At 32.8% G+C, this 25,847-nt stretch overlaps 1 protein-coding gene across 23 annotated transcripts in view; it reads right to left on the reverse strand.

Annotated features, from left to right (window-relative positions):
• The window catches only part of LOC143258576 (POU domain, class 3, transcription factor 4-like), a 205,914-nt gene extending 189,453 nt beyond the window's left edge, over positions 1-16,461 (reverse strand). For 8 of the 23 annotated variants that reach the window (XR_013032381.1, XR_013032390.1, XR_013032387.1 and 5 more), the window contains exon 1: positions 6,346-6,755. The gene's annotated coding sequence lies outside the window, so the exon portion shown is untranslated. Of the gene's footprint in view, positions 1-331; positions 844-6,345; positions 6,756-12,944; positions 13,101-16,324 lie in introns of those variants that run through there. The other 15 variants (XR_013032380.1, XR_013032382.1, XR_013032385.1 and 12 more) reach the window with 8 other exon arrangements.
• Between the last annotated feature and the right edge of the window lie 9,386 nt (positions 16,462-25,847).

The raw sequence follows: 25,847 nt of genomic DNA on the forward strand, positions 1-25,847 counted from the left end.
AAAATTTTAACACTTTATATAAGGAATAATTCTACGCAAGTAGCTATAATTTTTAATAAAATAAAATACAGAGAAAATTATTATTTCTTTAGAAAACGAAATGCTAAATTTCTATCACCACTGAAATACAAAGTAAAGAAACATACAAACTGAATTAAAAAAAATGAAGCTCGTGTAAGTGAAAACTGTATCTTGAAATTCTATGATGGAAACTACATTTCACCAAATGAGAGCATTGCTCTTGTTGAGAACACAGAAATGAATTTCACACTATTTATTATTTCTTCACATCTTTTGTTTTTTTACTATTTTCAACATTAACATTTCTTACGTATTTTTCCTTCTTATCGAAGAGTTTTTGACTTTTCTCTTGATGACACAGTATGGTCCTTTTATTTCCTCTTCTGACAAGTGACAGGAAGTGGCTTTAACATATCTCGTTTTGTTGCTGATTATACCATAGGTAACTTTCCACTTTTTATTTTAACACTGAAAATACGACACTATACACTATACTTTCTTATTAAGTATACTAAGGGAATTCTTCTTTTGCAAAATGTATATATCTGGCATGCAGATATCCACCTAGTGATGATCGTTGATATGACAGTGAAAACGCTTGAAGGTCTCTGATGCTTTTACAGAATACTGAGCAGAAAATAGATCCATTCTTAAACATTTAAAAACCAGTGTACTAATCTGTGTTCTTTACATGCAGACTGTTAATACAGAGGTAATAAGAACGGTTAGGAAGGTGCGGACGTGACTTGCACGTGCAGCGAAGCACCTGCGGGGACATTGGCGTCAAGTGTCCGAAGACTCGAGTGATGATAACGTCCATCTTTTACTAATGTATGGGTCTGTAAGGGTGGGGAACGTCTTGGTTAATAATCACATGAAAGAGAAGAATCAGGGAGCGACTTGCTAGAAGCAAAATATTCTAGTGATTAGTAATTATGATGTTGAGAAGAAATCCTAAATTATTGCATATGTGTATTTTACCACATTTGTCAGAAGATTTGTATCAGACAGACTGTCAGGTTTTATCACATGCGTAGCGTATATTGTTTATATGTGTATAATACATGTAACATTGGAGAAGAATACTTTATATTTGGTCTCACTGCTGCAAAAGTTTACAGGTATACGAATGAAACAAAAGTAAAGTTTGGTAACTGAACGAAAATGTACCAGGCTAGAGAGTAAAAAGAATGATGAGTGAACCTTAACTATTATTCTTTAGCAATAAAGAAATACTAGTGAGAGTGATTGAAACTATCAACAGCAGTTGGTGGATAGCAAAGAAAAACTGTTCATATTGTTAACTGAGAATTAATTACGGTATCCAATTGGTAAGAAAAAAAATATTGACAATGGTAACTAATTATCAGTTACCGCACTTGGATAATGAAGAAACTTTTCGAGAGGAAAGAGTGATACCTGAGTATCAACTACCATATTTAGATAGTAAAGAGAATAAAGTGAGTGTTATTTGATGTATTTGGATAGAAAAGAAAGATTTATGAAAATTATGACTTATTTATTGTTGTTGATGATACTCGGACAATAAAATAGGGTTATTTTGAATGATTATTAAACATCAGTTAACATACTTCAATAGTGAAGAAATATCGTTGTGAATGATTATTAAACATCAGTTAACATACTTTAATAGTGAAGAAATATCGTTGTGAATGATTACTGAACATAAGTTAATTTAATAAAGAAGAAATATTGTTGTGAATCGTTACTAAACATCGGCATCGGTTACCAAACATTAATAGTGAAGAAATATTGTTGTGAATCGTTACTAAACATCAGTTAACATACTTTAAAAGCGAAGAAATATTGCATAAATCATATGGGATAATAACTAAGATTGTTGAAAATAACGACTGAATTTATTTGACAGCAAAGAAAATGTGTCTGAAATGGTGATATATTCTTCGTAATAGTAACAGAGACACATTTTCAACTTGAATAACTGCCTACAAAATTATTAGAATTTTATTTTAAGTTATTATTGAACTAGCATTATTCACGTTTAAATTTTTATGTTTATATGAAATAGAATCAGTAACTTTGCCTCTGTTCTTGTTCGCGCTCAATGCTCTAATTTATTGCCTGGTTTTATTTATGCCCCTATAATTTGTTTCTGTATGACAGTATTCACATGGGCTGTTGCTTCGTTTTTGTCTGGTAATGTTCCTGTAACATGTTTAATTTCATATATCTGCAACTGATCAAGTACCATATCTACAATTTAAACTCGACTTTTATTATCCAACAAACTAACATATTTCTTATCTAACATTTGGAATGAGTTGCAATTAATGGGTAGTCTTAGATGATACACGACCTCTCTTCTATATTTACTTACTCCTATTGAACCAATGTGCGTGTATGTGCTCTAAGCCATTACACGAAATATTATTATTAAAAAGTTCTACGATCAAGTACTATACCTACATTTGAAATTTGTCGTTCCAGAATTTATCTCTAGGCAAAATTAAAAGAAAAACTGTGAAATTTTGTGACTACGAATGAAAACAAATGTGACTCTTGATAACAGATAAGTAAAAGATAACAGAAAAATGCGAAGAAAACAATTTATTGTGTTTTTATAAGAGACGATGTATCTCCGGCAGGACAAGATTTTGCGTGTGCACGCAAAGTTAAAGTTTGCAATGATAACATGTAAAGTAGAATAGTTGAGCATTTGTAGTAACTATCAGATATGCTAAAACGTTATCATGATACAGTGTGAAAAGTATTTCTTTATCCATTTAATTAAGACAGCATGCAAAATTTTCACTTGTTAGCATTGTTGTTCTTTTTACTGTTATTGCTAATACTTGACATCAGAAAATTGCTAAACTTTTCTTTCTTTGCTGATATGGGATATTTATCTCAGAATACCTTTATATAGTGTCTTTTGAAACTATTAGCTGGAAATGACACATAGTTTTGACCACAACTTACAAGAAAACGGTTCCTGTATAGTAATAATTGCACACAAATAAATACAAAAGGAGATATTAGATAAGATACATAAATATAATAAAAAAATTAGGAATTAAACAAGAATAATTTATAAATGAAATTATTCTAATTTAAACAAAGAATATTATAAAATATCAGGATGTTTAAACCCTTAAACCTCGTTAAGGATAATCCAAAGAACTACTAGAAAACGACCATCACTTGATGAAAAATAAATAAAAGTATTCCGATGTTTTCTTCTTAGTTCAAACTCTGAACATAGAGAATTTAAATGTTTTCAGGAATTATTTTAAACGGTAACACTAGACACAAATCTTGGATTAAACTTTAGAAACTAATCTCGCTTCAAATTCTATAAAAAAAATTACAATTAATAAAATATTTTAGAATCAACAAGATTTACCGTTTAGTAAAACACATTTTTGTGACTTTAGCGTGATACTTAAGACTAAACAAGCAATTCTGATTAACTTAGAACCGGATTTAATTTTGTCTAAAAATTAAAAAGCTTTTTTGTTGCAAAACCTTTTTTTGTACAAAAATCAATCAAACAGTTTTTGTGTGTTTTCTTGTAGCAAAGCCACATCGTGCTATCCGCCGAATCCACCGAGAGTAATCGAACCGCTGATTTTAGCGTTGTAAATCCGTAGACTTACCGCTGTACCAGCGCGGGACCAATCAGTTTTAAACAATAATAAATTGCAATCATGAATAATGGAAACTTGTTGTTTGTTATTACAATGCCTAAGTTAATTAATCCATCTTTATAATACAAGAAGTGTGCTATTTTATTGTATAATCGAAACCAGTAGTATGCTATTGCAATGCCCAACGTAATTATCAAAGACGCACAGTACACAGTACCTGTTCCGAAGTGTGCTATTTTATTATACAACAGAACCAGTACTGTATTATTGCAATACCCAAGTTAACTCATAATAGACTGTATTACAGGTCTGCTTTATAACACGAGAAATATGCTATTTTATTGTATCTTATCACATTATTTTTACTGCAAGATATCCGTAATTTCTATAGTTTAAATAAACTTTTGTTTTAAAGCTTTTGTGTTTGTTTGTTTGTTTGTTTTGATTTCGCGCAAAGTTACTCAAGGGCTATCTGAGCTAGCCGTCCTTAATTTAGCAGTATAAGACTAGATGGAAGGCAACTAGTCATCACCAGCCACCGCCAACTCTTGGGCTACTCTTTTACCAACGACAGTGGGATTGATAGTCACCTTATAACGCCATTACTGCTGAAAGGGCGAGCCTGTTTGGTGCGACGGGGATTCGAACCAGCCACCCTTAGATTACGAGTCGAATACCTTAACCCATCTGGTCATGCCAGGCCGTTTTAATGCTACTAATTCTCCATTGCAAAATAATGATATGCGTATTTCTTTTACTTTGATACACAGAACCATGGAGTACATGTACAATAGTTCCGGCATTTTAGACTCAAGACGTTGTTTAATTTGAGCAGTAGAACCAATATACAACTCGATGAATAATGCTATGTTACGTATTATAATTTATTTCGGACGAGTCTCCGATTTATTATATTACGTACTACGATTTCAAATTGCCTGAAATTTTAATTTTAATTTAGAGTTAACTGAATGTCGATATGTATCAAATTTATTATATTTGCCAACAAGATTGATACACAATTTTCTTTCTTAACACAGATATCATTTAATATACAAACAACAGTACTCTTGATAATAACGGTTATTACAAATTGTCATTACAAAATATACAAAAGTTTACAAACTTACAAATAATACCGAGTCTTCTATCTAGTATGGAACTGATTATTTTATCGGCAGTTCACGATGAGCGAATTAATTCTGAGTTGATATTGTTACACTTCGCTTAATGGCAAGCTTCAAGCTATTTACAAGCTGACTTATCTCAGACGAAGATATCTAATATCCTCGTAGAAATACGTACGTCCAGAGTTAATTCACTAAAGTTAAACGGTTTGTAATATGTTAGAAATCTATAATCGTTCCTTGTCAAATATCTATGGTTTTCCGATTAGTAAGCATTAGTCACAAGTTTCCGAGACTTATATCGTACTGAGTGTAACAAAAGATAATATAATTTTTTCCGTGTGTTGCTGTTTATAAAAGTTCAGTTGGCAATAATACTAGCAATTACTAGTATTATTATATAGTACAATTTTGATTCTTACGCTCGTGAATCTTCTACAAATTTAGAGAATAGGCGAAAATTTCGCAATACATATATAACAATATAGGTCCGGCGTGGCCAAGCGTGTTAAGGCGTGCGACTCGTAATCTGAGGGTCGCGGGTTCGCATCCCCTTCGCGCCAAACATGCTCGCCCTTTCAGCCGTGGGGGCGTTATAATGTTACGGTCAATCCCACTATTCGTTTGGTAAAAGAGTAGCTCAAGAGTTGGCGGTGGGTGGTGATGACTAGCTGCCTTCCCTCTAGCCTTACACTACTAAATTAGGGATGGCTCGGTGCAGTGGGCTAACAACCTACTCACTTAAATACTTGTTGAAGAATCCGCAAGTGATTGCAGCCCTATGTTCCTTGATGGAATCTAATGGTGATAACTAACTAACTAACTAATATATAATAGTAAATCCGTTACAGCGAGTAATGAAATCAACTGTTTGTTTACTTTTTTTTTAACCTCTTAACGAAACAAACAAAGATTCCTTCCATATGTTATAATTATTCGTCAAACCCATATATACATGTACATATGCATGTAGCAGCTGTAATATGGATACATAATAATAGAAAATTCAAAGGATAGCGTATTCGTTAATGATGATGTAAGAGTGGTATTTATGGATACAGAAAACAAAACAAAAAACGTATATGAATCGTACAAAAGTGATCCAGTTAAATTATATTAAGCCTGTCTATTTTCTAGAAACTGCATTGACTAGCGATTTTCATCATGATTGTTTACCACAACGTCCTTAAATCACTGTTTTAGACGCATATGCAATGTTTATATGTATGTTTAGTTTTATAACGTGAAAAATATTTTATAAAAGTAGAAACTAACTAAACAACGATGATAAATGTGAAGAAATTGTGCAGTGGGAGAAACATTCAGTTTTTTATCTCAGAAATGCAAACTGACAGTTCTTTGTGAATAACAATTCCTTCAAAATATCACATGTGGTCAAGTTTTCTTGTTTTTTTTTCCTTCCGATAAAACTGCCATGTAAAATGAGTGATCATTTTTTCCTTCTGTCTCTGTTCTGAGTAAAAACTGACTGTTATACCCTGCTAATACATTGTTCATTCTGGAAATAAGTAAACTAAATAAACTCATACTTTTGAATTATGACTGACCGTATATACAAGGTTTCCAGCCAGTGGCCACGGTTAAGATGGTCTCAGCTTGGTCCTCGTTGCGTATACTGTTGAAATTGGCTTGGCATCTCCTCTAGTAGTGCCACACTTAGGAGTCCTCCGTTGGCTGTTCTGCTGACAAAACTCCGGCTGAACTGCCAGAAGTAGCGCTTGTACAAAATCACGCACGTCAGTAGGAAACACACAGCCAGTGAAACCGATAAATTTAGACCCTTACCTCCTAGTTACCTGTCATCCAAATGCAGTTAATTAATAGACCAAGGTATCAGAGAAAACTGATATGTCTCAAATAAAACGTTTCCATTCTTTAGGAAGAAGAAACCAGTAATATGGAGATTTAGTAGAAAATGACACGTTGATTATGTACTAGGTCACATTGAATTTCTTAATGTTTTCCACCAAATATTTTATTTATTAACAAACCACACCCATTTCACGAGAGCTGCAATCACGTGACACTTGTTTTGTCAGTCTCTAATGAATATAAAAAAATAAGGACTAAATATTGTCTTAGCTTACGTAACCAGATTTGAACATAGCTTTGAGATAAAATCTAAGATTGATAAAGCAAAACATGTACGCCTTCTAGTGTTTAGTACTCACAGAAAGTTAAAATAATGATCCGTTTTGTAAAAAAAAAAGTATTCGACTTCTCGAGCTCTAATACTCTTTATATCTTTTCAGTTTTAAGCTATAACCGCTTTACTTATATCGAAACTGTATGCTACTTCCCCTTCACACCACCCAAAGAACACAAGCCATTACAGTATTATTTTATTATTCAGGAGATATTTTGTTATCATATTATGATTATTAAAAGCTCACTTTAATGCATCTATACGTAAAAGAGAAGGTTATCACAGCTACTTCTGATTAATTTTTTCAACTTAAAAGACAAAAACACACCATAATTCCAACTTAACAAAGGCAAAAATCATCACAGTTCTTTTATCTTGTTTCTGTCAACTAAGCGCTACAGTAATCACAATACTTACATATTTTCAGTTGTCCAAGAACTGCAGTTATAAAATAACATGACTTACTTCTAGCTTGCAGTATTTATGTGTCTTCTCCAGTCAACTAAGACCTACAGTCAACAAATATTTAATAAGCTGACTACATCATCGCAGCATGCACTTATTTCACATTTTGATCTGCGATCGCCAGTGTAAGCTTACATCATGGGAAATACAATTCTTATTTACTTAGTACTGTAGCGTACTATATTATTTCTGCTTCATTGTCGTCCCCCTCGATGGGACAGCGGAAAGTTGGCGGTCTTCCAAAGAAAAAATTAGGAGTTCAGTCCCTGTGATGGATAGAGCACAAACAATCAATTGCGTATCTTTTCCATAAAAATACTGTCTTACGTTGAGCAGTTTAGAATTTCACATTAGTTCTTTCTAGTATTCATGCAATCTTCTAAAACAATTCATTACATCTGTTTTATGAAATGCTTACGTGACAGAAAACTTCGGGACTTAAAACGCTAAAATTCAGGGGTCAGTCCCCGTGGCAGACATATGACAAATAGCCCATTGTGTAGCTTTGCGCTAAGTAATCTGTATTTTAGCTAACTATCAGAGTTCAGGCTTTTGTCTTATGTTGAAGTGATGTAGATAAAATTTACTTCCGATTTGTCGTTTCTGTGTTTTTGTCCTATCGGTATAAAAACTTTGTCTTATTTTTAATATTCCATTATTTCAGATATTTTTCGAGTTCAAAAGTTAATAAAATATTTTATTTTTGTGTGATTGCTAATTGCTTAATGTAACTCAAATGATAAATGAGCCGTAATGAATTTAAAAGGTTTTCAACTCGTATTATTTGGATTATCATGTGCTTTTTAATGCCCCAAAATTTTAATTAACTTCCTTCTAGCCCGAGGCCAAGCGTGTTAAGGCGTGCGACTCGTAATCTGAGGGTCGCGGGTTCGCATCCCGATCGCGCCAAACATGCTCGCCCTTTCAGCCGTGGGGGCGTTATAATGTGACGGTCAATCCCACTATTCATTGGTAAAAGAATAGCCCAAGAGTTTGCGGTGGGTTGTGATGACTAGCTGCCTTCCTTCTAGTCTTACACTGCTAAATTAGGGACGACTAGCACAGATAGCCCTCGAGTAGCTTTGTGCAAAATTTCAAAAAACAAACAAACAATAACTTCCTTCTTCACCTTTTGAAGGCTATTTTGGCAACAGTGGATTTGAGCTTAATCCATATTCAATCAATCATATCGCATTCGAATAATCTATAATTTTAATTGAAGGAAATATAGCATGTCATCTTCCATGCATCAACATTTTTTTTTATAATTTGATAATTAAAAAAAATTAACGAATTTTGTTGTTGGCTCAATGCTTGGTGTGTTCGTTTGAGAATGTTTGCCCAAAGCTAAACAAAGAGGTATCTCCGCACACTCGTCCTTAATTTTGTCCTGATATACTAGGGGAAAGGTAACTAGTCATAATACATACCGCCATCTCTTCAGCTACTCTTGTCTGACTGAGTAGTGAGAATTGAAAGTAAATCTTATAAAACGTGTCTGCTGTAACGAAATGCAAGCCAAGGACTTTCAACACTTGAAATAAGTTATCATTTCGCCTCTACCTTGATATATTGTTTTCAACTGTACACCTTATCAGCTCATGCATTTAAAAACACGTGGATATATCATTTGTGTCTGGTCCTACGTCAAAGGTTTTACGTTTTCTGGCAAATTCTTGTTGTAAGCAACACAGAAAAGAGCTTAAAAGATATTCCATCCTTATGTTGCAAAAAAAATTAATAATACAGACACCTTGCTTTAAAAATTAAGAGATATAGTATAGTTACAGTTATTCTTCACAGAGAGCGATTTGTCACTCAGAATGCAAAGCAGAATTATTTTGACCACAGGGTTTCTTTATAAAGATACATTAATAGCTGTAAAATATTTATGCGGTATTTGGTTACATAAATTTCACTCTAAAAAATCTCAGCTTCTTCTTACCTCTTAAGAGTACAATAGTTCACCAAAACCATTTCTAATATGAACTTTTTTGTTGTCCAACATTTTACTTTTATTTCGTGGGTTCTACTGAAGTTTATATGTATTGTGTGTTCTGGCCAATAGTCTTTTATAAACTCAAATATTTTAAAAAGTAACTTACGCTGCGAACAATTGCTCTACGTATAACAAGCTTTCTATTAATCATCCAATAATTAAGTACATACACCAGATGGACTTGGATGTGCTGATAATATATTCATTTATCTGCTTGGAGATTAATCTCTGTGTTCTTTTAGCATTTTTGTTTCTTATATCTCTGTCTTGATCAAACAATGAGTTTTAAATCTACTTTGCGTAGAGAAGGTGGCATCAAAATGATAAGGTTTAACTTTTACTGTTCTTTAGCTAAGTTCGATTTTGTTCTCCACTAGTTTGATTGACATGGTTGTAAAAATGCAGATGAAGTTAAAGTTTTGTTTCCAGTATTTTCTCACAATTCCGTATGCATATCCCGTTTACAAATATGTAGACAACTGGTCTCTTGTTTAGAATTGGGCCTAGAATAGTTATGTCCTTGTGGGAGTGAACTTAACCATTTATTTAACTGTCTCATTAACTGTAATTATAGACCTTCTTGAATCTTAAATTCAAACCCAGTGGGAGGAGCTAAACCGTATTTAGGAAAGTTTCTTCCGTCCCAGAGATGAACATTATTTAGCCATCAGTTTCAGTAGACAAGTAAAACGAAGGCTGACACCAGTCTAATTCTTTAAGCACTTCAATTTCCTAGGTAACTCTGAGTTTTAATTTGAGTTTAGTTTATGCTGACAGATATCGATTACTATATGTGAAGCATGCAATATTTAGATGTTGACAGAAATCTAACCAAAGTCTCTCTATCCTCTGTGCATGTCACTCATGGTAGGCAAGAACAAATAAGAACGTGATGAGAATTTTAAAAAGAGAAGTTGGCATATACAACATTTCGCTTCTCAAAGTTTTTAAAATAAAGTAAAAACTATACATTCTCAAAAGTGAATTAAATTCAAATTGATTTACTGCCGTACTATATTAAAGTGTGAATCAGTTCAAGGTTTTATTAAACCCAACATTTGGGAATTGACGTTTCACACACAATTAAGAGTATCTATGCGAGATAAGATGACGTCACGTGACATGGTGTACTTTCTTCGTGATCACGGAAGTTTGCGTGTTTATCAGCTTCAACTAACTTGCGTGATTTACTAAGGTCCAAACATCAAGGAATGATATGATAAATGAATATTGAATAGGGGAAAGAGAAACGGCATAAGTCGAAATCACCTTTTAAAATTGGAGAACCAAAGGAAAACGTTTAAGGCTAAAGATGATTTTAATATATTTCACTTAATTGTAAGCTTGACTTTTTGCAATCAATTTGATTAATATTGTACATTCATGAGTTTTCTGGAATAGATTGTTCTTTTCTTAACTTTTGTGGTTATTTTTTTAGATTTCTTGATGTACACAATGTATGGGTTCACATTTAGCTAACATGAAATGGGAAATCTTGATTTAAACTATAAGCGACAAAATGCTGTATCCCAAATGTGACATCTTAGGTATCTAAAACATGTACAACAAAGATTGTTGGACAAGTAAGGAATGTTTCCAACAGGAAGCAAACAACGAAACTTTGGGTTCGGTATTTTTGATATATATATATCATAATTCATATAAGAATGAAATAGAAACCCTATAACCCGGGTGCTTTCAGAAGGTCCACCTTTCGAAAGCGCTCAGGGTATAGGGTTTCTATTTCATTTTTTCAAGACTTCTTGGACCTACGTGTTTTTACAACATCATGAATAATTCATATAAGTATACACTTAACTGAGCATTAAAACAGTATTCAGTTTCACCTTTATTTTCCTCATTATGGCAAGTTATGATGTATTTTAACCCCACCACCAGAAAAAATAAGCTTGCTTCAACATTTACACATTTTACTAGTTACCTCATATTGTGTAAAATTTCAAAGGCCCAAGAATGACCTAAAATAGTTAGAACACTAGACTGGAGATCTGAAGGTCTTAAGTTCAAGACGTGGTAATATCAAACAGGTTTCGCTTGTCCAGCTGAATGTTACAGTAATCTCGTTATTTAGTTACGAGTGCAGCCATTTCAGACGGTGGTTGTTGATGACCGGTTGCTTTATCTTTGGTCTGAATTTCAAAATTAGGAGTTGCTGATCTGGCTGTATAGCTCACTGTGTACATGCGTTGTCGTTCAGGTGAACAAACGGACCAAATGCTTCAACAAACCTCTGAAATTAATTTTTTTCCTCTCACTGAAATTTGGTTAATGTAATTAAACGAGTCCGGTTGTTTCTTTCGGATATTCGCCAAAGCTACACAAGTTTTAAGTACGATAACTGTCCTTGTTGAACTGATACGGAAGGAGAAAGCAGCTAGTGACAAACACCTTCGGCTTTGGGATATTCTAATCGAAAAGAATTATTTGGCCGTTACTTTGTAACACACTCCATGCTTTTAAATGAAATGCACGATTTTGCGACAACGGGGCACGAACTTGGAACTTCAGGTTCCCCGTCCGACACGTTAGCTACTGGCGCGTCCAACCCTTAAAATATTTAAGCTGTCATTCTTACCATCCGAAAACTGTGAAACTGGAGCTGAGAAAGAGACATGAAGCTGAGACATGAAAATATTGAATAAGGTAAAAATTGTTTGTTGTTTTGAATTTCGCGCTTAGCTACACGAAGGCTATCTGCTCTAGCCATCCCTGATTTAGCAGTGTAAGACTAGAGGAAAGGCAGTTAGTCATCACCACCCACCGCCAGCTTTTGGGCTACTCTTTTACCAACGAATAATGGAGTTGTCCGTTACATTATAACGCCCCAACAACTGAAAGGGCGAGCATATTTGGTGTGATGGGAATTCAAACCAGTGATCCTCAGATTACGAGTCGAGCTCCCTAACCACCTTGCTTAATAAAATAAAGAAATATCAGAGAAAAGTTAATTCGCTAATACGTAATAAAAGTAATAAAATTTATAACAGTAGTAGCACGTGATGATCTTCAACTTCAAGTACGTATTGGGAAAAATTATGTATCAGTTCAAATGTTTGTTTGTTTGAAATAACTAATGATTAAAACTCTTAATGAAAAACATTTAAAAAACCTCATGTCTAGGCAAAAAATTCTGTTCATCACAACAAGAAGTTTAAAAGGAAACCAACCTTCCACCATATAGAAAGAAGATCTAAGAATACTACCACTTAGATATTAACCAAGCTTATGTCATCAACAGTCCCCTACTAGTACAGCGGGGTAAGTCTACGAACTAACAACACTAAAATGAGGGGTTCGATTCCCCTCGGTAGTCTTAGCAGATAGCTTCGTGTGGCTTTATTATAAAAGCACACGCACACACCATCTATAATCACAGGGAGAATTCTGCATTATGAAAATATATTCAATGTCCTGTGAGTTAATCTCATAAAATTACTAATTATTCAAATAGTTCTACCATATTCATCTGACTGCGCTAAAATATGTATCGTAAAATTAATTATAATGTCGCTTACCTAAAGCACAACTTTAGTCTTCAATAGTTAGCTAATAGCTTTCTTTGCATTTCAGCTACAATCCACTACATGTGTGGCGATTAACGACCAACAGTGAATCGAGAAAGAACTATCTTCATTTACATCTCGACGAAACAAGAAATGTTCTGAAATCACCTGGAAGATTAAACATTCAAAAAGTACAAACCAAAATAACAATAAATTATTTGAATACTCTACATAAACAGCAGTAACTAAGAGTAACTCCTTCCAAAAATTATAAAACCACCAATAACACCTTATGAACACTATGTATAACCAACATTAACTCCTTTAGAACACCCTGAATGGCTAGCTCATATACAACATTAATAAATCATTTTCAGCATTGTATGCTTAGTTTATACAAAGTAGCTGTAAGTTCTTTCGAACACTCTGGAGAACCAGATCAGTCACTATACCAAATACTTCTCACACTTGGCTTGACACCTACTAGAATTTTATTTCCATAACAAAATGACATGTTAAAGATACAAGGCGAAAAAAATTTGTTTTGCACTCGTTTATGACCAAGCAGCTGTTAAATGTGAAATCGATTCACCAGCCCTATTCTCACCTTTGACTATTTAAACTCTTTGAAAAGCTCAAAAGCACATGTTCTGTAATTCAACCGTTTTGTTACCATCCTCTTGGAAAAACCCAAAAGTACATGTTCTGTAATTCAATAGTTTTACTACCACAATTTATTCATTTTGTTGCAGAAGGAAAAGCTGAGACCATAGCAAGTTTTTACTCTTAATCTTATATATCTGGCTTTGTATTAAGTCATTATAATACCTGATTGTAGCAACAAAACACACTCACGAATCTTATCCTTTTCAGTACAGTAACCTATTGTCGATACTTCTTGATGTCTCCTTACAGTGACATCTCTCTCTTCAATACTCCATTCATTTGCATTGTAACTTGTACAGTAATACCGACAAGATTCCTTTAAAAGTCGCTAGTATAAGTTCGAATATATGACGTAATATGGCAAATATTAAGAGTAATATCTTATTTCAATAATTAATATCAGTTTAAATATCACATACTGTCGAACTGGAATTATCAATTATCAAAATGATAGTCAAACTTCACTATGAATTGAACAAGAGTATCCTAAAAGTTAGCAATGTATGCACAGGTAGCTCTTGTGCGAAATAGTGAAAAACAAACTTTTTTGAAGAAAGCTTTTGAAAGTGACTGACAACAAATCTACGATTATTCTTAACCATAAAGTCCGCAGAATAGTACGTGATATAAAAATAAATAAGAGTAAATGTAGGTTTGAAGATAAAACTATCAAGTTGTTAAGGATTATAAATGCCCTCGTAAATATTTTTTATTACAAAGGTTAACGCATCTTATTAAAAACATTCTATATTAAAATAAACTAATAATTACTTATACATTAAAGTGTTATTAGATATTCTTTTAAAAAGATTTGTGTGAGTAAACCGATAATCCCTTATTTTGCTTCATTGTATTCAAAATTCGAAATAGCTGTTTAAACGGATTTTATAGCAGTAGTTGTATTATAGTATGTTACCTCTTTGGTTAAGTTAGAGAACTTATCACAACTTATTCATCCGTATTATTGACCATGAAAAGTTAATAAAGTTTCTTATTCAATGAAGTCTAATTGGCGGCGACATTTCAGTAAAGCCCTCTCCCGAGCCCTTGCGCGTGGCTCGTAACTTGACAGAAGAAAACTGGGCTTCCAGCGGACATATAGTTGTTTCTCGGGCAGAAGTGCTCATTAAGAACTCCCGTGGGGGGTCGGGGCGAAGTCGAGAATGCTGGCTGAAACCGCTTTCAATGATCGTTACAAGGTTACTATGTGATCAACACTGCACGTGCTTGAAGCACAACGCCATAAAAAAGGGAAATAAAAACACCTAACTAGTCGGTATGCAATTTATGCAAACAAATCTAATTTGTTAAGATTTAACTAAATGAAGAATACTTTTAAAATGCAATTAAGAAAATAGAAGAATGCCATAGAGGCAAAGCTAAGATTACCAACTACTGTCATGACCGAATCAATTAAACTGATTTTTAATGTTTTACGAACTATTATATAAAATACTGGCCAAGATGTAATAATTCGGATAATGGTACATGTTGATATCTTAAGGTTCGTAGGTGTTAGGTAAAAGTTTTTCAAAGACAAATATTTGTGGAAATGACATTTGTGTATAAAAGATAATGTGTAAGGGATATATTTTACATGTTGTTGCTATAATCGTCGAGTGATTCCGTTTCGGTGCGTGCGTTTTTAAATATCTCGGGTCTTTTGAGCTAATTAAACTAATTCATGAATACTTAATATTCCCATTTACGAATATAATAACACCTCCATGTGCAATATGAAAACTGCAAACTCCGTTAGAAACAACATGAGACATTTGAAGCTTAGAAAGTGCCTTATCATTCTATATATACATCCTGACCCTTCTTCGAGTTTGCTCGCTGAAATAAAACTGGTTCAACAAGTCTTGCTTCACGTTTGAAGATTTCTTGTCAGATAAACATGTACTTTACGAAGGGATTTTTTTAGTCAATTTTATTACTCCGTATCCGTAGGAAGTTTTCGCTCCACTTATTATTTTATGAGATTTGACAATTTTGATTTAGCTTTTTATTCCAGGATCATATCCTTTCATACGACAAAAAAAGTTACGTGTGCACTTGAATATCTGTAATTTTCCTCCTCCTGTTGAGTTACATTATATAGAAAAGACATTCTCTATCGATATATATCTTAATAGTTTCTCATCACAGCGGGCAAAAATCATGTTTCCAGAAAAAAATATTGTTTACTAACTTTTTAACCCCTGTTGGTGACACAAAACATTTCTATTAACACGAAAGCACGATTGTAGAACGTATTGAATAAGGGAAGTATTTAATTTGAAATTGATATGTAAACTTTCCTTTCTCGGCTTCAGAAGATATATACTTATTTTTTTATATTTTTAAGATTGAAATCAAATGATCCAACACATTTTTGTGTAAAACTTCACTTAAACTTAACAGTTAGTTTTCTATAGAAAATCTAGTTTCCTATTTTCTACCAACATACCTTTATATAATACATTATTTATAAAAATGACCTGACATTTAGTTTCAGTAGAACGTATATACAAAAGTAACAGAGTTTTTTATATTTATTTACAAACTGATAAAAAATTGAACCACTCGCTATGACTGTGTGATTAAGGAGTTTATATACATTAAAAATATCAATGGAATTTCAGTGAATATTTTTCTCATTCTGTTTTTTATAGTTTTCAACCAAAATATGTAAAAAAATTCGTTCAAAGAACAATATTTCTTCAATATCAAAATTTATTTACCTTCAAAGACAAATCACAAGCAGATGAGGCTATTTTGTGTAGACTGATTCTATTCCAACATTATATTTTACCTCTAATAATAAAACGCCCTCTTTAGGCAGACCGCTGTCCTGTTTTCGCGCTCCGTTATACCTGGCGTCCTTGGTCTGGACAAGGATAGGAAATCTACTGCGAGTCTATTTATAATTTATGATAATAAGATGCAACAAAGCGTGCGAGGCGGGAAGAGCCATAATTTTCCAGTCGTCGGGGGCGGTGGGATGTGAGGACGAATATTGATTGTTACAAGTAGGTGCATTCATTATACGTTCCCCAAGAAAGGGAGGTGACGGTACATGGATTCAGCAGGAATTCGTAAATTAGGTTTGGGTGAGCCATTAGATCCAACATACACACATGCTGAAAAGTGGTTTCATTGTTTCGACAATAAATATGGCGTGTTGTAAAGGTGTTTGTGTTACCATAAAAACATTCCTCTCATTTCAATCATTATACGTATTAATAACGCAGAAGCTTCAACAATCAGAAAATGTTCTCGGCAATGAAGTTGGAACCTAAAAATTTTAAATGTTTTTGTTATCAACTGCATATTAATTTCTGTGGATCATGTTAGTAATCATAGAGATATGGACCTGGCTCGCCTCTCAGTTTGTTAACGAGTGAGGGTTATTCCCCGTCATACTTTTACTGTAATAGCATAGTTTTCACGAGAAAATAAATTGCTTTAGTGGCATTAGGGTCCAGCAGCAACGAACGACAAATACATATTCATACAAGAGTTATGGAATGTTTTTACAGAGTGGGAAATAAACATCCGTCTCTTCTGATTTTAAAACCAAAAATATGTTTCTGCTTTAAAGCTTTGTTTGGAATTAAGCACAATGCTGCACAATAAACTATCTGTGTACCTAAGCCCGGTTTCTAGCGGTGTGAGTTCGCAAACATGCCGCTGTGCTGCCACTGTAGGTGTTTTAAAGCTCCTGTGAACTAGCATTTCTGTGGACTCGAGTTATTGTTGTACGTTATATTTTTCGTGTGTCATATTATTTATATAATCATGTGTAGTATCATTGAACTCCTTTTATACTTGAATCAAGATTTTGTCTTTATTTATTCTAAATCCAAGTGAGAATTTAAAGGTAGAGTGAAAACACACCCTCTGTCTTGAATGTATGTAGACCACACATCATTGTTTATAGCACAATTTGAATATAACAGATATTGCTGATAATATCTATATGCTACTTATATAATTTTTATAAGATAGAAAATATATCTTTCTTTCCAAATCATTAAAGGGCCGCTCTTCGCATTGTTATTAACGTATTGAACTGGGGATCCAACTGTCTCTGGTTCGTGAAGTGGTGCTGCGAAACGCGGTTTGTACTTTTAATTGTGGTGCGAAATAGAACTGATATTCAATTCAACTGTTGAGTCACTGCTTCTGTTTGTTCCTTTATGAGACATTGTGTGATAAGGTGTCGTACAAGTGAACAAAATAACTGAACTGGTGAAGTTAAGACTTTCATATTCTCTAAACATGAATTATTGTAGCTTTAAACGTTTATTTGGTACAATTAGTAGAAGAAATACGAATCTTGGTGGTTCAAAAACTAATTGTGGATAGCATACATATCATTTGTAATAAGAATGTATTTCGATTTTAATTAAGTACGTGAGAATACATGTTGAACATTTAAATTAATTGCTCTTCCCATATAATAATTTCATTACTTTTTGAATCCAAGACATTTTTGTTAATTAAATATAAATGATTAATTTGGTTGCTTAATCATTGCACTACTAACACGTATTTTTAACACGTATGTCATGTACAATATACCTTTGGATATTTTGACAGACATCGATAAATGTATACAGCGATTAGTCGGGCATGTCCAGGTGGTTAGGATGCTCGACTCGTAGTCTGAGGATCGCGGATTCGAATCCTTGTCACACCGAATATGCTAGCCCTTTCAGCCATGGGGGTATTATTATGTTACGGTCAATACCTCTATTCGTAAACGCAATCCTCAGATTGCGAGTTAAGCACCTTAGTTAGCAGGCTTTTTCTGAAAATAGATTATATTTCTGTACAACAAAGGGGACTCGACTGATATTTAAAAAAAATATATATATTATCTTACCAATATATTTGGGAGGAAGAAATTAAGTTTGAGAAAGAACAAATTCTTCTGTGTTTTTCAATATTTATGTATCAAACACTTTAAAAGTAAGACAATGAAAAGAAGTAAATAAAATCTGCTCTTATATAATAAGAAAGGACTATTACTAGTATTTTATACATAATAAAGGACTATTACTAGTATTTTATATATAATAAAGGACTATTACTAGTAGTTTATATACAAGAAAGGATTATTACTGGTATTTTATTTATAAGAAAGGACTATTACTAGTACAGGGTGTTCGGAAAGTCACTGTGCACTTATATATTTATTAACAGACATGTTTCAATAAAGAATACAGGAAGTAAATATGAATGACAATTATAAACAATGTTAAAAGTGACCCCGTTGGCATCAATACAGGCTTGGATCCTTTTTATTTTGTTTCTAAACACCGCTATCAGTTGCTGGCTTGAAATAGACTGAACGAATGCTGTTATCGCTGCTTTCAAAACTGCACAGTGACTTACCGAACACCTTGTATTATCAAAAAAATAAAGATGAAATTATTTTCTGGATATCAAATTTTTTTTTTTTTTACTGGACGTATAAACTTTATACTGAGCTAGATTTTCATGTAAGATTTTATTACTTAGTAATTTTTTTTCTTACCTTTGGTTAATTTAACAGAATTTTCGAAGAGAGATTAAAAGTAAATGAGATATAGAGTATTAAAGGTTTCTTTAAAGAATAAAACAAAGAAGATTGTATGTTTGTAATTAAGCACAAAATTATGAAACATAGGATTAATATCTGTGCTATGCCCACCTTGGGTATTAAAAGTAGGTTTTTAGTATTATAAAGTCTCAAACTTACCGCTAATCACTGGAGAAGAGAGCATAGTAAAAAGTTAATAGAAATCACCGTACTATTATGTAACTACGTATGTAATTAATCCTTTACTAATTCTTCAAAATAAAGACTTTCAGGGAAAACCAAGAAAATAAAGGAGTTTCGATATTATTTATTGTGTAAATGAGGTTCCTACTCTGTCCCGTTATGTATTCCCAAAACTTGGAAAAATTGGTGTCAATTTCTATGGCATGCCTATAAATAAAACAAAAATTAATTACTGTAACGAAGTTCACTTGTTTAAAGTTTGACGTTTTGACAAAATAAAATATTTGAGATGTATTTATATATAGATTATAGATCTATTTTATTAAATAAAAATCATATAGTTTGTTTGCTTGAAGTTAAGCACAAAGCTACACAACAGGCTATCTGTGCCCACCAGGGGTATTGAAACTTCGTTTTTAGCGTTGTAAGGCAGCAGACATGACGCTGTGCCAGTGGAGAGGTAACAAAATCACTGGGAAAGTAAGGAAAACATTTATGTTAAATTCAGAAAAAGTCCAACCTTCAATATTTGTAGTTGTCAAAAACGTGAACCCCAACAACTGCGTTAGGTGCTAAACGTTATAGAACAAGGTATAATGTACCATAGTGCACAGATGTAAAAAAAAACAACCAAAAACATTAAAAAATATTAATGTTATAAGGTAATTCGGAATTGTCACCCAACAAACACATAAGCGGCAAAAAATTCCATACGTAATTAAGCTGTTGTTACCTCTAAAATGTTTCCATGTACAACATACGATACATCATGACGAAGTTTGTCGCGTTTCACCGTTTAATGGAATGCGTGAAGGAAATGTTCATGGTGAGGTAGTTAATGAGCAACTGAACAAAAAGTGTGAATATTTATTAGTTAGCCTATATTTACACCACACAGTACATCTGCACTCAGTTATTCTGTCCGTGCAGATGTTTCATGGAAATATACCATTTAAATCAAATAATAAGATTTGTAGTATGATAGTTATATTGTTTACTTCAAGAAGCCTATCTGTACAGTCGTTGTAGAATTTCTAACCATCTTAATTCAAGACTTTAGTAGTAATAATAACTAAAAGGATACGCCTGGTGGTTTGATGAAAACTTTTCCGTTGCTTCACGTCTATTCTAGTCAAATTACCTCCTTATCCCACATTAAAGGTAATTTTCTTCACGAAGTAAAGCTACCCTGATGAAGCGATGCAAGTTAAGAGATGTAGATGACAGTTTCGCGTGCTGCAAAGTTTGAAAGGAATCATTCGTCTTAGATGCACTAAAGTGTTCTCAAAGAAATTTGCTATTGACGCTTAACGAGCATGCTCGATGATAACAGGAGTCAGTTGAATTTTACGTGTTGTCCAACCTTTTCGCGAGATTGTGTTATTTAACAGACACGTTTAATGCAATAAACTAACATTCTGCTTTCATGTTTACATTACAATTACGTGTTCAAAATTTAATAAACTGTGTTCTACTGGTGACACTGTAATAGTGTTGGGTAGTTTGGTGCTCACATTAAATTGTTTTAGTTCATATCGAGACATTGACATTTGATATATTGTAAACTATCTATATTACAATATTATTAAACTGTCCCTTTGTGTACCGTAAACTAACTGTGCGATAGTACCAAACTTTGCATTAGTACATAGTAAACTAACTGTGCGATAGTACCAAACTGTGCATTAGTACATAGTAAACTAACTGTGCGACAGCACCAAACTGTGCATTAGTACATAGTAAACTAACTGTGCGATAGTACCAAACTGTGCATTAGTACATATGTAAACTGTTCCTTGTTGCGCTGTAAAATATTTATGCCGCAGATATAAACTGTCTCTTAGTACACTATAAACTATCTGTGTAAAAATGTAAATCCTTTTATCCCTTGGTACATTGTGATCTATCTATATAGTAGTACTAAATTATAAATTATTCCTTGTAACATTATAAACTATGTAACAGTATTAAACTGTCTCTTTGTGTATTGTAAACTATTTGTGGCTGTTTTAAACCATCCTTTAGTACATTATAAGCTATCTCTGTGGCAGTATTAAAATGTTCATTGCATACTGTCTATGTGGCATAATAAAACTCTGTTTAGACAAACAATAAATTATTCATGTGGCAACTTAACTCTGTTTAAAGGAAGCCATCAGCTTTTACTTTGAAATCGATGTAACTGCAACATTAGATCGATAAGGAACTAACTTAGTCGCATTTGTGACTTTGTGTAATATTTATTTGTTCATTCTACAGATCCATTAGTAACGACTATTATAAATATATTTACAAATATCACAAAGCGAGTTTTATGTTTTTTAAACGTAGCAAAATAATATAACACAGTCATTTTATCAGTGTTTAAGAAACTTGCTCTTTGGAAATAAATTAGAAATGAGCTACCAAACATTTTTAACCAGAAATGGGTAGAATTGATAAAATTAGTCTACAAAACCAGTTTTGGTAGGTATTCCAGATGCTGTAAATGAGATCCGAGTTCATTTTGAATGACAGCATAGATCAGAATGTGAGAAAATATAAATAACTAGTTATAGGTTGTTATACGTGACTAATGAAAGTTGACTTTTGAAAACAGATTGTTTTGTTTATTTTAATTATGCTAAATTCACTTAAAGTTAATTAATTTTCATTAAATCTAATTTTTCTCTCTGGTATACAACTTTTAGAAACTTGAAGGCTCTCAGTAATATAAAGATCATGTGTCGCTATAGTTACCACCAAACAAAAGCAAGCTAAGTTAATATTTATAAAATCAGATGATAAGGTTGGCACCAATTTCCTTTTACATATAAGACGACACTGTGGTCAAGAGCTTTATTGTAAGTATCTAAGTAGCACTTAATTTAACACTTAATGAAAAATATAGTTTGTGAATATAAATTAATCAAGATACTTTTCACAGTAATTAAAATGCCACTGATTTATTTATTCCGTTTACTTGAAAATGTCAAATGAAATTTTCGCGTCTTCTTGTAACAAAGCGTATTCTTATTAACTCTACATTTTGTTGTACAGAATCAATCTTAGTAAACGATAACACCAATAAGATAATTACAGAGGAGCGCTTAACTATTGGAAGTAGAGAATACGTTCGAAGAAACGGAAATGAAACTTTAAAATATGACAAAAAAAGGAATTTGGGGCGTTACTTTTAATGTCAGTAAAGTGATTTACACGTTTTATGCTTGTTGTTGCTTTTAAAATGAATAAAGACTGCACAATGTTTTGTTTTCATGAACCATATTTTTTGTACAGTTTATACCATTTACATTTATATATATATACATGTACATACATAATGATGGAAATTATAACATTAAAAAGTCTGAGTTCATTAAATTCCATTGACAGAGACATAAGAAACATTATCATAATTGAAACACTTATAGAACTTTCATTTGTCGTGTAAGATGCAGTCCTACAGAATATGTTTATTAAAATACCGTTTCAACCAGCATCATGTACCGCACAGACTCAAAGAATATTCCAAAAGAAGAGTGAAAAGTGGATACGGAATGCTCCATAAAGGTCATAGGGTTAGAAGAGTATTGTTTTATGAAATTAGCAAATCCACACTCTTCCAATAGTCATTATCTGTAAAATTCCTAGTGAAAGTGGTTCGTCTGTTATATGTATCTATCCATTTCACATTTCCTGTGGTGGGCACACCATAGATAGCCAGTTGAATAGCTTTGTGTTTAACTACAAACAATTCTCACGCTTAAAACACCTGTTAAGACAGTATACTCTCTGATTTTATAAGACCGTGTGCAGTGTATGTTTACTGAAAAATATTCAAGAACTTACAGTGTGAGAAGTGACCAAGTAAGCCTAAGTTTTGTGGAAAAGTATAGTATCAGAAAGACAGAAAATATATTTTCTCCATAACACTTGAAAAATACCAAAACAATTATCATGTTTGATCTTAATATTATTTCTTTTGTAGCCTAAAACAAAAGTCGTGGTAAGGTACTTACACATAGGAGAACTTTGACTTCTGTACTATCCGGAAAGAGGAGATAATGTATTATTTACTTGATTGATATTAAAAGTTTGAAACAAATTTTTGTTGATCTTTTGTACTAAACTCAATTCGAAAATAGTTGTAGTTAGTTAAAATAAGAAAACATGTCACCTCTAAAAAGATAAAAATAAGACTTGTCAGTAATAAAATTTCAAAATCGAAATCTATATATATTTCACCGTTTTTATCTATCCGTACAATTTATTTACTCTCTTTAGGAAATTCTATACCTTTTCTTAATATAGTGATAATTCACAATTCAAATTGTTCAAGGAGGTATAAGTAAATTTGTCTCACAGTTGTTTATACTTGTGATAAAAACAATTTATCAGCATTATAATTATCAAAATGAATAGCTAAAGTTAATGATTCAGTTATTCTATAATTATCTCTTCCTTACAACCCTGGGCGCGCGCTAATGGCTTGCATATTCAGCAGTAGGTTTAAAGTTCCATGGTTCATGTCCCGTTACTCGATTAGAGTAGCTTAAAAAATTGTGATGGGTACTGTTGACTAGTTGCCTTTCCTCTAGTCTAATGTAACCGAAACAAACTCTTTCTTAAAATGTGTTATAAGTATCGCCAATAAGAAACTTGAAAGCCAGTTTTGAAAATTTATCTCATAAGTTCGATTCATTAATGAAGTTTAACTGCAACAGAATAATTTTTGACATGAGGGTACGTTCGTCAGTCTTTAAGGTTGATGTAAGCTTTTATTTTAAATCAAAAAGAAACACTGTCTCAAGTATCATGATTGTCCAGGCAGAAAGTGATGAGTAGCCTGGGAAGCAGATTGCCTGCGGGTCTAGCCTTGAGAAAGACGCATCTGTAGAAAGTAGAATGAGCCTCGAATAGACAACCGCGATGTTTAAGATTGGATAATTGGATCTATACAAAGTACTCGTCTTGAATAAATGTACTGCTTTTAATAAGTTTTATTCGAAAACAACTAGTAAACCTCAAAGATAACGACGATTATCTTAATTTCAAAATTACGCTTGAGAGTAGCGTTGTTGAATGCAGCAGCTGGTCAGAGGCCAGAAATCATTGGTGGTTATGTTGAAACAGACAGGTGTACTTTTCTTACATGGGACAATCAGTCAGTGTTTAAGGAAAACTTCTGCTTTGAGTACCATGAAATTTACAGCTATTTCCAAAGGTATCTTTCATTAAAGTTATATATATATATATATATTTGCAGTTGATATAACTTTCTGGTAAGTATCTTTATATGTGCTATTTTATTCCTATTAATTTGTTTATAGCCTAAGGAAATTGTTATGTGATAAATACATGTATACTTCTTAGGTACAATTATTATATCCTGAAGTATATTTGTGTGCTTATAACAGTCATTCCAATCTTTCACTGTTATAAATCAGGGACGTTCAATTAAAAAACTGCGTCCAGGTGTTTTTGAAACACTTCTGTCCCTTTTTCTTGTCGATTTTGATTCTTTCCAGAGGGCATTGTCTTGTTGCATTGCATCACGTGAATTTTTTTAAAACAAAGAACAGTGCATCGATCTCAAATATTTATTTTAATTTATTTTTCTAATTTAAGGACCTGGTCTTATGGTGCTTATCACTTATACGGAACTGAATCATAAAATACATATTTACATTGTAATGAACAATTACCACGAAATTTATTAAGGTATCCTTCTCCATCTTAAATTAATTCATGGTGTGTGTTAATTTGTTCGCGAAATCTTTCCACAGTTTAGGAGCTATTAAGATCAAACTAGATAGAATGACTTGGTATAGCCTGAGGGGTGTAGCCTCACTACCAAAAGGTCATTCAGGCATGGTTGAGATTAGATATCCAGCCAGAATCGCTGAGTCTAAATCTGGCATCAGATTTTATGTTCATAGCCCTCTCTTGGGATTTCGAGGTATCATATTTGAAAATGTGTTTATACCCTCATTCACAACTCCCAAATTAACAGGACCAATCTTGGTAAGCATGTTGAGGTGTTACGGGCTGATATCCTAACAGGTTTTTGGTGTAGCTGAAAAAAAAAGGATTGGGTGTATGACTTAAAGGAATGAAATCAAGATTCGCGGCCAAACTGGTAGCTACACTTATAGCATTGATAAAAACGTTACAACAAATATTCATTCATTACTTAACTAAGCCGCATTTTTTGTTCAACCTGACGCATGATGATAGATAAAACAAAGATCTTTACTTTTGTTCCCTCTGCTTTGTTGATTTTGCGGCTTGAATTCAAATATTCATATTTTCACATAAGTAGTAATTTATTATGTTTATTCAGATTTTCGATTCATATTTAAAATTCAATATCACTAGGATAAGGTCCTAACATTATTTTGACAATAATTCGTCTACATTTTCTGTGCCTTCATATAACACTGGTTGAGATCAAAATTATTTTAAACTCTGACTTTGTTTTCAATTTTCACGTTTTGCAAACAAAAGCTCCA

This window comes from Tachypleus tridentatus, chromosome 8 (assembly GCF_004210375.1).
Source record: "Tachypleus tridentatus isolate NWPU-2018 chromosome 8, ASM421037v1, whole genome shotgun sequence".
Classification (NCBI taxonomy): domain Eukaryota; kingdom Metazoa; phylum Arthropoda; class Merostomata; order Xiphosura; family Limulidae; genus Tachypleus; species Tachypleus tridentatus.